This window comes from Ranitomeya imitator, chromosome 7 (assembly GCF_032444005.1).
Source record: "Ranitomeya imitator isolate aRanImi1 chromosome 7, aRanImi1.pri, whole genome shotgun sequence".
NCBI lineage: Eukaryota > Metazoa > Chordata > Amphibia > Anura > Dendrobatidae > Ranitomeya > Ranitomeya imitator.
This window is the reverse complement of record NC_091288.1, coordinates 182,788,639-182,803,260: the sequence shown is the minus strand read 5'-3', so window position 1 is coordinate 182,803,260 and position 14,622 is coordinate 182,788,639.

The window sequence follows — 14,622 nt, the reverse complement described above, 5'->3', positions numbered from 1 at the left end:
GAAGATGGGCACTGTATGGAGCTGGGACAGTGTGAAGATGGGCACAGTATGGAGCTGGGACAGTGTGAAGATGGGCACCGTATGGAGCTGGGACAGTGTGAAGATGGGCACAGTATGGAGCTGGGACAGTGTGAAGATGGGCACCGTATGGAGCTGGGACAGTGTGAAGATGGGCACCGTATGGAGCTGGGACAGTGTGAAGATGGGCACCGTATGGAGCTGGGACAGTGTGAAGATGGGCACAGTATGGAGCTGGGACAGTGTGAAGATGGGCACCGTATGGAGCTGGGACAGTGTGAAGATGGGCACCGTATGGAGCTTGGACAGTGTGAAGATGGGCACAGTATGGAGCTGGGACAGTGTGAAGATGGGCACAGTATGGAGCTGGGACAGTGTGAAGATGGGCACAGTATGGAGCTGGGACAGTGTGAAGATGGGCACAGTATGGAGCTGGGACAGTGTGAAGATGGGCACCGTATGGAGCTGGGACAGTGTGAAGATGGGCACAGTATGGAGCTGGGACAGTGTGAAGATGGGCACAGTATGGAGCTGGGACAGTGTGAAGATGGGCACAGTATGGGGCTGGGACAGTGTGAAGATGGGCACAGTATGGAGCTGGGACAGTGTAAAGATGGGCACAGTATGGAGCTGGGACAGTGTGAAGATGGGCACAGTATGGAGCTGGGACAGTGTGAAGATGGGCACAGTATGGAGCTGGGACAGTGTGAAGATGGGCACAGTATGGAGCTGGGACAGTGTGAAGATGGGCACAGTATGGAGCTGGGACAGTGTGAAGATGGGCACAATATGGAGCTGGGACTGTGTGAAGATGGGCACAATATGGAGCTGGGACAGTGTGAAGATGGGCACAATATGGAGCTGGGACAGTGTGAAGATGGGCACAGTATGGAGCTGGGACAGTGTGAAGATGGGCACAGTATGGAGCTGGGACAGTGTGAAGATGGGCACAGTATGGAGGGGAGACAGTGTGGTGGGGGACAGCGTGAGATAAAACAGTAGTCAGGGAAAAATGTGAAACAGGTACAACAAGGAGGTCATATCTCATAAGACAGTAACAGAGTAAAGGAATTAGAACATTTAGGTCGTAGCTATTAAGAGAGGACAGTGCAATCTCTTAATTTATAATGGATGAGCGTGTGTCGGTTTTAGTTCATAAGGTAGGACAGTGTAGCACTGAAATAGTTAATAAGAGAGGACATTATAGTTATTATAGTTTACTTTATGACGTGTAAAAAATTTGGAAACCTGTGGTAGAAGGCAACAATAACAACAAAGAATTCTCTAAATATATATTGTTTATTAGATGATTTATTTGTATATGGTAAAACAAACAAAAAGACAAAACAAAATAAACTTCCTTACTGAACTGTATCTGCGGCACCTGAATTATCTGAGGAATGCTCACAGATCTCCTTGTGTAGAGGAACATTTGGGAATTCGATGTTCCATGTGACACCTGAGGAAATAAAACCTTTGCAGTGCAGAAGAGTATTACAATATACCCACTGTACTTGTTGAATACCTCAGGAACCTTGCCAAATCTAGCTCCTTGTACATGTTCCTTTTAGTTTTCTCCTTCTATACTCATCATGTCCTTTGACAGGATGCACCCTGTAACTGCTGATCATATTCTTTTTTTTTTTTGTTCATTTTTACATAGGACTGAATTTACGTATGAATTTATGCACAGGCATAAAGATGGGTTTTCGAAAGGGCAAAGTACATCTGGGGGCAGAGATGCACTTTGGTTATAGTGGGTACCACTAGGGTAGTAGAGTCACCAAGTGGATGAAATAAGTAATCATCAATCAGGTAACCAAAAAATGTGATGCTTCCCGACCCCCCCAGAGACCACCGGAGAGTCCAGTTCTTGAGCCATGGGCATTCTAGCATGCAAGAACACATAATTTTGTTATTTTTTTTGACCAACTCTTTTTCCCTAACCCTGAATTTCCGACATCTTCTATGCAGCAGGCAGTCAAGAACATGCAGCAATGCAGTAACGTCATTGTGACGCTGGCATCAGACGATGATACAGTACAGTAGTAAGTGGCGCTCGCCTGGGGATGTGGTCAGGGCCCAACATGTAAGAGAACCCACGATCACTGTCCCCATTGAGAATCACTGTCTACACAACTGGATATTTCCTAACTAGGTAAATTAGTAATTCAGGATCAGGAAAATTGCATGATAGTCCTTTTCTTTTTTTAGACATAACTAATTCCAATAAAAAAAAAAACAAAAAAACAAAACAAAATGAGAATATACTCTGTAGGATGTAAATAGTAAGAATGCATGTAAATAACAAAGGGGACTTACTTAACGCTATTTTTATAAGAAAAAAAATGTAAAAGCCATCCCACCACGACAAGGTGACCCAATCGGGAAGTCCTATCTCTATCCCAATTAGGTCCTTTACAAACCCCCTTCTTGGGCTGTGCATTTTGTCAATATTGCTTCCCATGGGCAGGCATCTAAACAATTGGGCCTCTATTCTGCCCTATCCTTATCTATATTGAGGTCGGCTGACACAAGGTAAGGCCATCCCAATTGGGTCACCTTGTCGTGGTGGGAAGGATTTTACGCTTTTCTGATCAAAATAGTGTTAGTTAAGTGCCCTATATTATTTACATATACTGTTACTATTTACTTTTATTTATTTACTACAGCGTATATGCTCATTTTGTTGTTTTTTTTCCCTTGGGTTTTGTCTGTGAAATGGCCACAGTGTGAACGTGCTCTTAATCATTGTATGTATATCAGCTTATGCTCCAGATGATTTCTTTGGTTTTGTTATAGACACAACTAACAACACGGAAAAGAGACACCTCAAGTCAGAAAATAATGTTCAAATGTATATTAGCACAACAAAATAGATGGAAAATAACACATATACCCAACACAAACCGCAAAAATCTTCAAGAACAAATGGACCAAGAATGCAAATCAGATCCAATAAAAACATACAGTCATGGCTAAAAGTGTTGGCACCCCTTAAATTGTTCTTGAAAATTAAGTATTTTTCCTAGAAAATTATTGCAATTACACGTGTTTTGTTATATACATGTTTATTGCCTTTTGTGTGTATTAGAACAACACAAAAAAAAAAAACAAGAAAAAAAGGCAAATTGGAGAACTGTAAGAGGACTTGAGAACCCAAATTGTTTAAAAATATCAACAATCTCAAGATTACAAGTACATCTCCAGGGATCTGGATGTTTCTTTGTCCACGGTGCACAGCATAATCAAGGAGTTTACAACCCATGTACCTGAATCTAATCTCCGGGGACATGGTCGGCAGAGAAAAGTAGATGAAAGGTTGCAACGTAGGATAGTCCGTATGGTGGGTAAGCAGCCCAAATCAGGTTCCAAAGAAATTCAAGCTGCCCTGCAGGCTTAGGGTGCATCAGTGTCAGTGCAAACTATCTGTCGACGTTTTAATGAAATGAAACGTTATGGCAGGAGACCCAGGAGGACCCCACTGCTGACACAGAGACATAAGAAAGCTAGACTGCAGTTTGCCAAAATGTACTTGAGTAAGGCAAAATCCTTCTGGAAAAGCACCTTGTGGAAAGATGAGACCAAGATGGAGCTTTTTGGTAAAGCACGTCATTATACTGTTTACGAAAAATGGAGTGAAGCCTAGAAAGAAAAGAACACAGTACCTACAGTCAAATATGGTGGAGGTTCAAAGATGTTTGGGGGTTGATTTGCTGCCTCTTTCACTAGGTGCCTTGACTAGGTGCAAGGCATCATGAAATCTGAAGATTACCAAAGGATTTTGGTAATCTTTATATTTCTGAGTTTGTGTCCAAGATCATGGGCTTTCCAGCAGGACAATGATCCCTAAACATACTTCAATAAGCACACAGAAGTGGGTGGAAACAAAGTGCTGAAGAGCTCTGAAGTCACCAGCAATGAGTCTGGATATAAATCCTACCGTATTGAACACCTGTGGAGAGATCTTAAAATTGCTGTTGGGAGAAGGCGCCCTTGAAACATGTGCAATTGCAATATTTTTTGGTGAGAAATACTTCATTTTTCATTCATCCAACATCATCTCAGTCATTTAGTAATGTTCATATTTCTGCTCACTTTTTTTCTTGATTCACAATTTGTACATTTTGCACTTGTATCTGATTTTGTTATTATTACCCGCCACTTATATGTAAATATATTCATTTATTTACTTTACTTATGACTATTTTGAAGCTTTATATTACGTCATCATGTATTGTAAGAGTAATTGTAGTTTTAATTTTTATTTTATAAATCAATAGGACACATGAAAATAAGCAACTTTGTAATACATCTTATCAGAGAAATCTGCTTCTTTCTCCTCCTGGACTTATCATTGACTTTCAATTCATGGATAAAATCTGAATTAACAGAAGACGGACCTTCTCATTACTGAGATAGGAGATGGCAGTTGGTGCTTCTAACGTTCTATGGAGGAAGGAAGATCTAGAAGCCGACACATATATTACCCCGCACGTTCTCCTGACTTAGGCTCCTTTCACACTTCCTTTCACACTTTCACACAGATTCCGACGCTAGCGTTTGCTGCATTGCACAATGGAGGCAGCGGATGCATTTTTCCGGTGCATCCGCTGCCCCATTGTAAGGTGCGGGGAGGTGGGGGCGGAGTTCCGGCCGCGCATGCGCGGTCGGAAAAAGCGGTCCGTCGGGAGAAAAAAATGTTACATGTAGGTTTTTTTTCTCCCGACGGTCCGCCAAAGCACGACGCATCCGTCGCAAGACGGATGCGAAGTGTGCCAATCCGTCGCAAATGCGTCGTCAATAGAAGTCTATGGGGAAAAAACGCATCCTGCAAGCACTTTTGCAGGATGCGTTTTTTCTGCAAAACGACGCATTGTGACGGATTAAAAAAAACGCTAGTGTGAAAGTAGCCTTACAGTTCTCCATAGAACTTTACGAGCATCAACTGTCATCTCCTATCTCAGTAATGAGTAAATCTGTGTTTGCTCATTTTTGTAGGTTTTTACCTTTTTTTGTCCCGATCTCCATGTTATTCTATGTATTTATTTAGACTAAAAAACATCTACTATAGAAAATCCCAGTTTTTCTTCCCTGTCTATACTTTATTCTCCACCTATAAAATGACCGACGTCCTTGTTCTTGCCATCACATCGTCTCACAAGCGGTCAGAGCTCTCTGAACATGACATCCGCCCTTCACTTTGTTGTTCCTCCGCATCATTTCAAGGTCACATTTGTTACAGGTCCCTCAGGAAGATTTGGGAAATTCTAAGGCATGGTAAACCTGAATAAGACTGAAAGGATGATCAAACCAGAAGCGCAGAACTGTCCACATCATCCTAAGTAGCTGCTCCGCGTGATTTTGATTGGGTAGTAACTAAAATTGATAGGTGTTTAGAGTCCTGGTAGCAGAATGGTTAATGGCGCAATTTAATCAGTTTTATTATTTTATAAATCATGGGCTATGGTGCGGGAATTATTTTACTCATTGTTGTATATCTCAGAATTAGACAGATAAGATGAAGGCTCAGTTCCTAAACACATTGTTGGATGTACAGAAGTCGGTGCTCTGATGAATTCTGACACAGCCCAAAAGGATTTATCGGAATCTGTAGGATTCATCAGATCATTAACCTGTTAATAATAGAAGCCTCAACGGTAGTGTGAACAGAGCCTCACAGAAAGGAATAAATAGGTAGGTTATGCCTAGTGTAAGGTGTTAGACAGATAATAGATAGATAGATAGATAGATAGATAGATAGATAGATAGATAGATAGATAGATAATACATAGATAGATAATAGATAGATAATAGATAGATACGATAGATATAATGGATAGATAATATATTGATAGATAGTTAATAGATAAATAATATATAGATATATTATGAATATAGAATGTAAGTCCACAAGGACAGGGTCCTCTCCCCTCTGTACCAGTCTGTCACTGTAAACCTGTTTACTGTAATCGATATCTATAACCCTGTATGTAACCCCTTCTCATGTACAGCACCATGGAATTAATGGTGCTATATAAATAAATAATAATAATAATATAGATAGATAATAGATAGGTAGATACGGTAATAGATAGACAATAGATATTATATAGATGATAGATAGATAACACATCAATAGATAATACATAGATAGATAATAAATAGATAGATAATAGATTGATAGATAATAGATAGATATTATACGGATAGATAATAGATAGATATTATATAGATAATAGATAGATAATAGATAGATGACAGATAGATAGATAGATAGATAATAGATAGATATGGGATAGAAAGATAGATACATAGATATGGGATATATATATATATACTAGATGGTGGCCCAATTCAAAAGCATCGGGTATTCTAGAATATGTATGTATGTACAGTATGTATGTTGCGCTGTCAGTGGTGTTTAAATCCCGCACTAATATCGTTGATTGGCTGATATCCGAGACAGACAGACAATTAGACCCTTAGACAACACAATGGCGGCACTTCACAGCAGTGGAGGACAATGATGATTCCAGAATTCGTGGCAGACTGTGCCCGTTGCTGATTGGTCGAGGCCTGGCGGCTTCAACCAATCAGCGACGCGGAATTTCCAGGACAGACAGCCAAACCCTTAGACACTTATATATATATATATGGGATAGATAGATAGATAGATAGATAGATAGATAGATAGATAGATAGATAGATAGATAGATAGATAGATAGATAGATAGAGATAGAGAGATAGATATGGGATAGATTGATAGAGAGATAGATAGATATGGGATAGATAGATAGATATTATACACATAGATAATAGATAGATTGATAGAAGATAGATGACAGATAGATAATAGATAGATAGATAGATAGATAGATAGATAGATAATAGATAGATAGATAGATAGATAGATAATAGATAGATAGATAGATAGATAGATAAGTAGTGTCAGCTGTAGAATAGATTTTCTCCTATAATAATATAGGTAATAATGGATTTTATCCTTGTGACCACAATACATCTTCGATCATCTCATGTATAATGTTCATGATGAAGTTGTATGTGTTCCCTAATAAATAATTGCAGTAAAGCCTACAGACGCCCATACACCTTACCCAGCTGTGTTTGCCAGTCAGGCCTGTCTCTTTTTTCTCTTTACCCCCATCCACTTCCATGACTCTTTTGAGCTTGCACGTGTTTTCAATGAGAGAGGAGTAAGTCTCTGCCAGGCCTCTCTGCCGGTGTCTCACTGCCCCAGAGAATTAAAGGATCAGGTGTTGAAATGTATTATTCCGAATCTTTTTTCCCCTGACAGATGATGTCGGCCGACTCTTCCCTAATGTCGTACTCACAGAGGTCCGGAAGCCGAGGAATATGGCTGCCGAAACATTGATATTTCTTCCCTCTGGATTTGTAATTAAAATCCACTTTTCCCTTACAGACCGACCTGAGCCAGTGAAAAAGGGGAATATCTAGTGACCTTGGTGTCCGGTTGGTGCCACAAGCAAAGGCAGGGAAAGCTCTTCACGACCTGCTGGGCCCATGTAAATGCGACATTTAGGGTGCGCTGAGGATCTTCAACCTGCGAGCCGCTGTCTTGGAATGACATGCTAGGAGTTGTAGTCCTGGTTGAGGACACTAAGGATGAAGCTACCTCCAGACACCAGGATAAGACGCGGCTGACAGATACCATAGGTGGAAGATAACGATATATTATATTCATAAAGCTAAAATGGTATAAACAGTGTAATAAAATGATGGCGGTGTAAAAGCACTGACCTGAGCTCGTAGATTTCCAGACCACAGAGAACAAACGACCGTCAGATTGTCCTCCAGCCTTCTGTAATAAGGTCAGTGCCGTCAGCAGCGGGACGGTAATATGGGCCAGGGGGGGTAACGCTCACAATACAGGCCCAGGTCTGATTACAGTCGGACCATGAAATCGACACCCAGCGCCAACAGAATGTCCTTGTTCTTCTTCGTAGTCTGGCATCTAGATCTTGATTTTCTTTTATTTTTGATCATGTTGGGTCTTCGCATAGTTACACAATGGACCTGTGATTTGTTTTCTGCTACTGGGGTTTCACACAAAAAGTGCTTTTAAGCGTCTTCACAAGTCTCTCTTCCTCATCAAACGCTAAAATCCAAACCAATTTTGGAAAATGAAAATTGTCCAGGTGATGATTTTTTTCATACATTGGCTGAACCAGATAAAACCTTCCATTTTGGCAGATTTTTGTCTTACGTGTATGTACAGGTTGTAGACTAGAGTTGGCCGTACACATTAGATGGCTGTCAGGCGACGTTTAGGCGGCTCGTTCGGCTGACAGTCGTTCTAGTCAACTCTTCCGTACACAGGAGAACGTTGCTCGGTCAAGCGCTTCCCTATAAGAAAGCCGTTAACTTTCACATCAACCGGCAGCTCAGCACCAAGAGATCGGTGGTCCAAAATGTGTGATCAACATCTACCCAGTCCATCAATCGGCCGGTGCCCCCCCAATTCATACTAGACCATCAGCTGAACCTGTCGATAAAACAAAAGAAGAAGAAACCTGTCGATATCGACTTATATCTACTAATGTGACCTGAAGATCGCATCTAAGGATGTCAATTGGGTCGGACTGTGCCGTGACCACGACCATGTTATATTTTCTGCAATAGCCACCATGTAATACTATATCCATTCCTCCAACAAAATCATGGCTGTTTGAAAGGAATAAGACCTGGGGCCGTATCTGATCGGTAAGGTGTGCATATTTTGAGAGAAATGCCTCTAATGAGACAATCCCTTTAATAATGACTGTAGCAGCAGTTTCCTCTTGTCCATCTCGCCAGCAGTGGTCAGTGTCTATTCAAAAGTAACGGCCCTGAGGTCTGTTTCAGAGAGGGGGTCCAAAAGAGAGGGGCATACAGGTGCATCTCCCGAAATTAGAATATCTTCAAAAAGTTAATTTATTTCAGTTCTTCAATACAAAAAATCATCCAATAAACTTTATACCAGGCTATTTGCGCTCCCGTGGGTGTAGGATCCAAGGCTTCTTATTATCCAAAAGGGTTTTTATTATTTCTCAAGAAAAAGTACATACAACGCGTTTCGACAGTATAGATGTCTTCCTCAGGTATATTGTCACCCACGGGAGAGCAAATAGCCTGGTATAAAGTTTATTGGATAACACTCCTATGGGTACTTGGTCTGAGCGACGTACTAGCTACCAGGGATTTGCAGCATACCGACCACAGGAGAAATCCACCTTTGAACACCTAATGGTCGCAAGTGACCTATATGCAAGATATCAAGATTTATAAAAGGTGAGTGCCACCTATATTCACCTACGACCTTATTATACATTTACATTTAGATCGGTGCGCTTTTTTTTCCTTTCTTCCCCTTTTACCAGAAACTTAAATACAAAAAGTGAAACTCATATAATACGTTGAGTCATTACAAACAGAGTGATGTATTTCACGTGTTAATTTCTGTTAATGTTGATGATTATGACTTACAGCCAATGAAAACCCAGAAGCCATTATCTCAGTGTGGACGGGTGCCGAGTCCTGCTGGAGAATGAAATTTCCATCTCCAAAAAGCCTGTCGGCAGAGGGAATCATGAAGTGCTCTAAAATGTCCTGGTAGACGGCTGCGCTGACTTTGGTCTTGATAAAACAAAGTGGACCTACACCAGCAGATGACATGGCTCCCCAAACCATCACTGATTGTGGAAACTTCACACTAGACCTTGGAAATCAAGGTCCCAGAGTCTGGAGGAAGAGTAGAGGCCACAATCCAAGCTACCTGAGGTCTAGTGTGAAGTGTCCACAATCAGTGATGGTTTCGGGAGCCGTGTCATCTGCTGGTGTAGGACCACTGTGTTTTATCAAGACCAAAGTCAGCGCAGCCGTCTATCAAGAGCACTTCATGCTTCCCTCTGCCGACAGGCTTTTTGGAGATAAAAATGTCATTCTCCAGCAGGACTTGGCACCCGTCCACACTGCCAAAAGCACCAATACCTGGTTTACAAACAACAGTATCACTGTGCTTGATTGGCAGCAAACTCGCCTGACCTTAACCCTATAGAGAATCTATGGGGTATTATCAAGAGGAAGATGAGAGACATCAGACCCAACAATGCAGACGAGCCGAAGGCTGCTATCAAAGCAACCTGGGCTTCCATAACACCTCAGCAGCGCCACAGGCTGATCGCCTACATGCCACGCTGCATTGATGCAGTAATTGATGCAAAAGGAGCCCCGGCCAAGTACTGAGTGCATTTAGTGAACACACATTTCAGTAGGCCAACATTTCAGATTTTAAAATGATTTTTCAAGCTGGTGTTATAAAGTATTCTAATTTACTGAGATAATGACTTTTGGGTTTTCATTGGTTGTAAGCCATAATCATCAACATTAACAGAAATAAACACTTGAAATAGATCACTCTGTTTGTAATGGCTCTACATAATATAGGAGTTTCACTTTTTGTATTGAAGAACTGAAATAAATGAACTTTTTGATGATATCCTAATTTTGTGAGATGCACCTGTACTTTATAGCGTCCATATGTCCAAACAGGTCCTGCAGGTATTCTGCTGACAGTACTTAAAGTAAATCTGTCAGCAGATGTTTGCTATGAGAGCAGCATGATGTAGGGGCAGAGAATCTGATTCCAGTGATGTGTCACTTACTGGGCTGCTTGCCTCCACTTTGATACAATCACTGTTTTCCCTGCTGCAGATCTAGCAGTGCTCAGAATGATAAGCTCTGTATAACTCCGCCCACATCACTGATTGGTTGCTTTCTGTGTACACTATAGGAGCAGAAAGCTTTTCATCAGGGATAGGGGGCGGGGTTGCATAGAGGAGTTGACCAGGAGGCCTGACAAAGCTAGTCCTGTAGTGATCATCTCCTGCTGATCAAATGGTGATTTTGTTGAGACCACAACACACAGGCAAGTAAGTGACACATCTCTGGAATCAGGGTCTCTGCCTCTACATCATGCTGCTCTTAGATAACCGAGCTAACACCTGCTGACAGATTCACTTTAAGTGCCATTTTTGACTAGTCCGGCAGCTATCTGTGATTGGTACAGTGCCTCAGAGAAAGGGATGCATTAAAGGGATTATGCAGGACTATTAATTTGTTTCACTATGGGCCAAGAAACTAACAGGCAGGTAGATGCTAACTACCCTTTTGTTGTGCCCGGCATGAATCTATGCTGGGCACAGAGCGGTTACAAAACTCTCCAACCGGCAATTTAGAAGCTTCCATTAATGTCACGTCAACAGAGTAGTGGCTTGTCATCTGTGGCATACTGATAGCTGGCTCCCCGCTGCCTAACTGCGGGAAGCTGGCTGTCAATCAGCACTACATCAGCAGTCACGCCCCTTTGAAGAGAAAGAGCAGCCTGGAAGAGAAAGAGCTGATCTGTTGACCTGAAACAGCATAATCGCTGGCAGGAGAGGTCAGTGATCATTCTGAGCAGGAACCAGGTTGAACAGGAGGGTAGCAGCTTCTGTTTGCAACTACTTGGACCACCCCTTTAATTGCCCATTAATGACAAGCACTTTAATACTATATTCTGTAAGGAAGGGTAATTTTGCCTAGCTGCAATTTTAGTTAGGACGACTTTGCTGAGTTTGATCTTACACTCCTGGATTTCACAGCGGCCCACAGAGAAATCCTCTTTCCCAACAGACGGTGTTGTACGTTCTCAGCTATACACCGGAGCAAGTCTGGTAATGAGACGTACGTGTCACAAGCAATGTTTTCTACAGTGCGCAGCCATTATTACCCCCGGCGAGGGGCACAGTCTAGTCAGTGAAGGTCGCTGTTTTTCTTAGCGAATTCAGATGGCGGTGTTGGAAAGAACCAGCGAGCATCGATTTTATTATTCTAGTAAACACTCAGCTTTTTAGAAAATAATACGACCGCCTACAACCTTTACGTAATTGGGAAATGTCAATTTTTTTTCACAATGTTCTTTATAAAGGAAAAAAATAAAATGTGAAATATTATTAATAGCCTACAAAGTAAATTACCTAAACCCACATGTATCACTACATGATCGTTGCCATCGTTTAAAGGCAATCTGATGTCAGGTTTATGCTACCTAATCTTAGCTCAGCATAATGTAGAGACAGAGACCCTGACTTCAGCGATGTGTCACTTACTGGGCTGCTTGCTGTAGTTTTGATCAGATCACTGTTTTATTAGAAGGAAGTAATTAGTAAAGGACAGGAAAACCTACGGCCATCTAGTTCTCTATCTTCATGAGCTCAGTATAACTCCGCTCTCACCACTGATTGGCAGATTTCTGCCTATGCAGTGTATACAACAATCTGCCAATCACTGATGTGGGCGGGGTTATACAGAGCTCTGTATTCAGAGAACTGCGAGATCGGCAGCACAAAAAAAACAGGGATTTTATCAATACTACACTCACAAGTGAAAGGGTAACAATGTTTTGAACTTTTGACTTTCAGGCTCCACATCTCATCATCCACTACTGCTTTGATCATGAGACTACCAACATTTTATAGACAACCATCTTGGCTATCTCATACATAAATTTGACTTACATCTATTTAGCAGATGATTAGTTACCGTTTTTCTCCCGGTGGTGGAAAAATCTTTTTCTTCCAGAATACTACAAAATACAACCTGTTCCCACATTCCCTAATAGCTCGGTGTGTTATTAGGTTGATTCCCAAGTGAAAGGTCACTGGTTCCAATCGAGCCATGAAGGCGATTTCCCAAGAAAAGAGAAACCACATTATCCAGCTCATCGATAGCGGTCTCTCGGCCAAGAAAAATGCCAAACTGCATCATGTGAGCGCCATGACAGTAGAAAGAATACAAAATGAAGTCCATCCATCCATTCAGAAGACAAAGGGTGGACGTCCAGGCAAAATATCGGAGTCAACAAGTCGTCTCATCACAAGGTCTATCAGTTCTGGTGCGAAAAACATGGCGGTGGAGGAGGCTCTTATGCTTTGTAATAGTGAGAACACAGACATCCATGTAAGCACTGTGCGATGCATGTCACACAAGTCTGGAATGGTGGCCGAAAATTGGTGAAGAAGCCTCAACTCAAGCCTCAAAAAAGTATGAAAAGTGGACAGTAGAAGATTGGAAACGGGTGATTTGGAGCAGTAAGATGAAAGTCAATAGACGAGGCTCCGATGGGTGCAAATGGGTGTGAAAGAAAGAAGGGAAAAAGGGGTGAACGGATGGAGAAATTGAAGGAACTGTCAAGTTTGGTGGAGGCAGCCTGATATGAGATTGTTTCGCAGCCAAAGGCGGATACTCGACCAGGATTGATGGTGGTCTCAATGCTGAGCTACATGTGAGTTACACTCGAGTACTATGGGTATGAAAAGGACGGCATAGGCGCAAATAGTCATTCCATTTATTCACATTTATTACAACTAAAAATGTGCTAAAGAAGTGTTTTTTTTTCTATTGTTCTTGCGCCTCTTTGTTCCTGAGATAGGCTGTTAGGCCACGTTCAGTATTTGGTCAGTATTTTACCTCAGTATTTGTAAGCCCAAATCAGGAGAGGAACAATCAGAGGAAAAGTATAATAGAAACACGTCACCACTTCTGCATTTATCACCCACTCCTGGTTTTAGCTTACAGATACTGAGATAAAATACTGACCACATACTGAGCATGTGAACGTGGCCCTAGGAGGAGGAGACTCAAACTAAGATTTGGCCCCACTGGGCAGTGCGCGTGCTTTACTGTGTGAGGCGCTAGACTCGTGTATAGCTGCTTCCAGCTAGGGACTTTGGTCAATGGAGCGAGCTACTTCTTCGTCTGTGGTGAATGACTAAGTTTTCGGGTTTGAAGTGATGGACCAGGCGTTGGGAGACATGATGGAAAGGTCTGTTAGGAGATAGGGGAAGAGGACATGTTGGAAAAACCGCTGACCTCATAGCAGAACGCATGGAGCGTACGGTGAGCTAGCGACTGACCATGGGTGATAGAGGAGTCCAACGTAGGAGGTGGATTGTAAAGAAGATGAATGGTCGACCGCATAACCAGTAATGAAAAAGGAGTATTGGCAGCACACGTGGTTAGCCTTGTTAGTTTGTGTGAGTGTTCAGTGCGGGCAGAAAAAAAAACCCCCCCAAAAAAACCAGGGTAGACGAAATAGACATGCTGCGGACTTGTACAATGAACGCTTTGATGTTTCAAATCCGCAAGAAAAAAAATAAGCAGCATGTGGATGAGATTTCAGAAATCTCACTTTGTTGGTACTGGAAAGTGCAGCGTTTTTTACCCTTGATATCGCGCTGTAAAAAAGCTGCAACATTCCAGCAATTTGTAGAAACATTTACAGTAAAGCCAGGTTCAGACGACCTTAATTTGACAGTCCAGATATGGACCGCAGTGTCCGAACTGACTGTGTTTATTGGGACTCAAAATGCAAATCGCTTGTTGATCATTTATTTCTAGTTTTTTTTAGAATATTTTTTTTTTATTGTGCAGACTACATCTGACCTCCATTTATTCCTATTTAACCTGCTCTATTTTCATTATAATTGTGTGTAGAAGCCTAGTGCGCCATCTGCTGACCATGAAGTGTACAACTTCCTAAC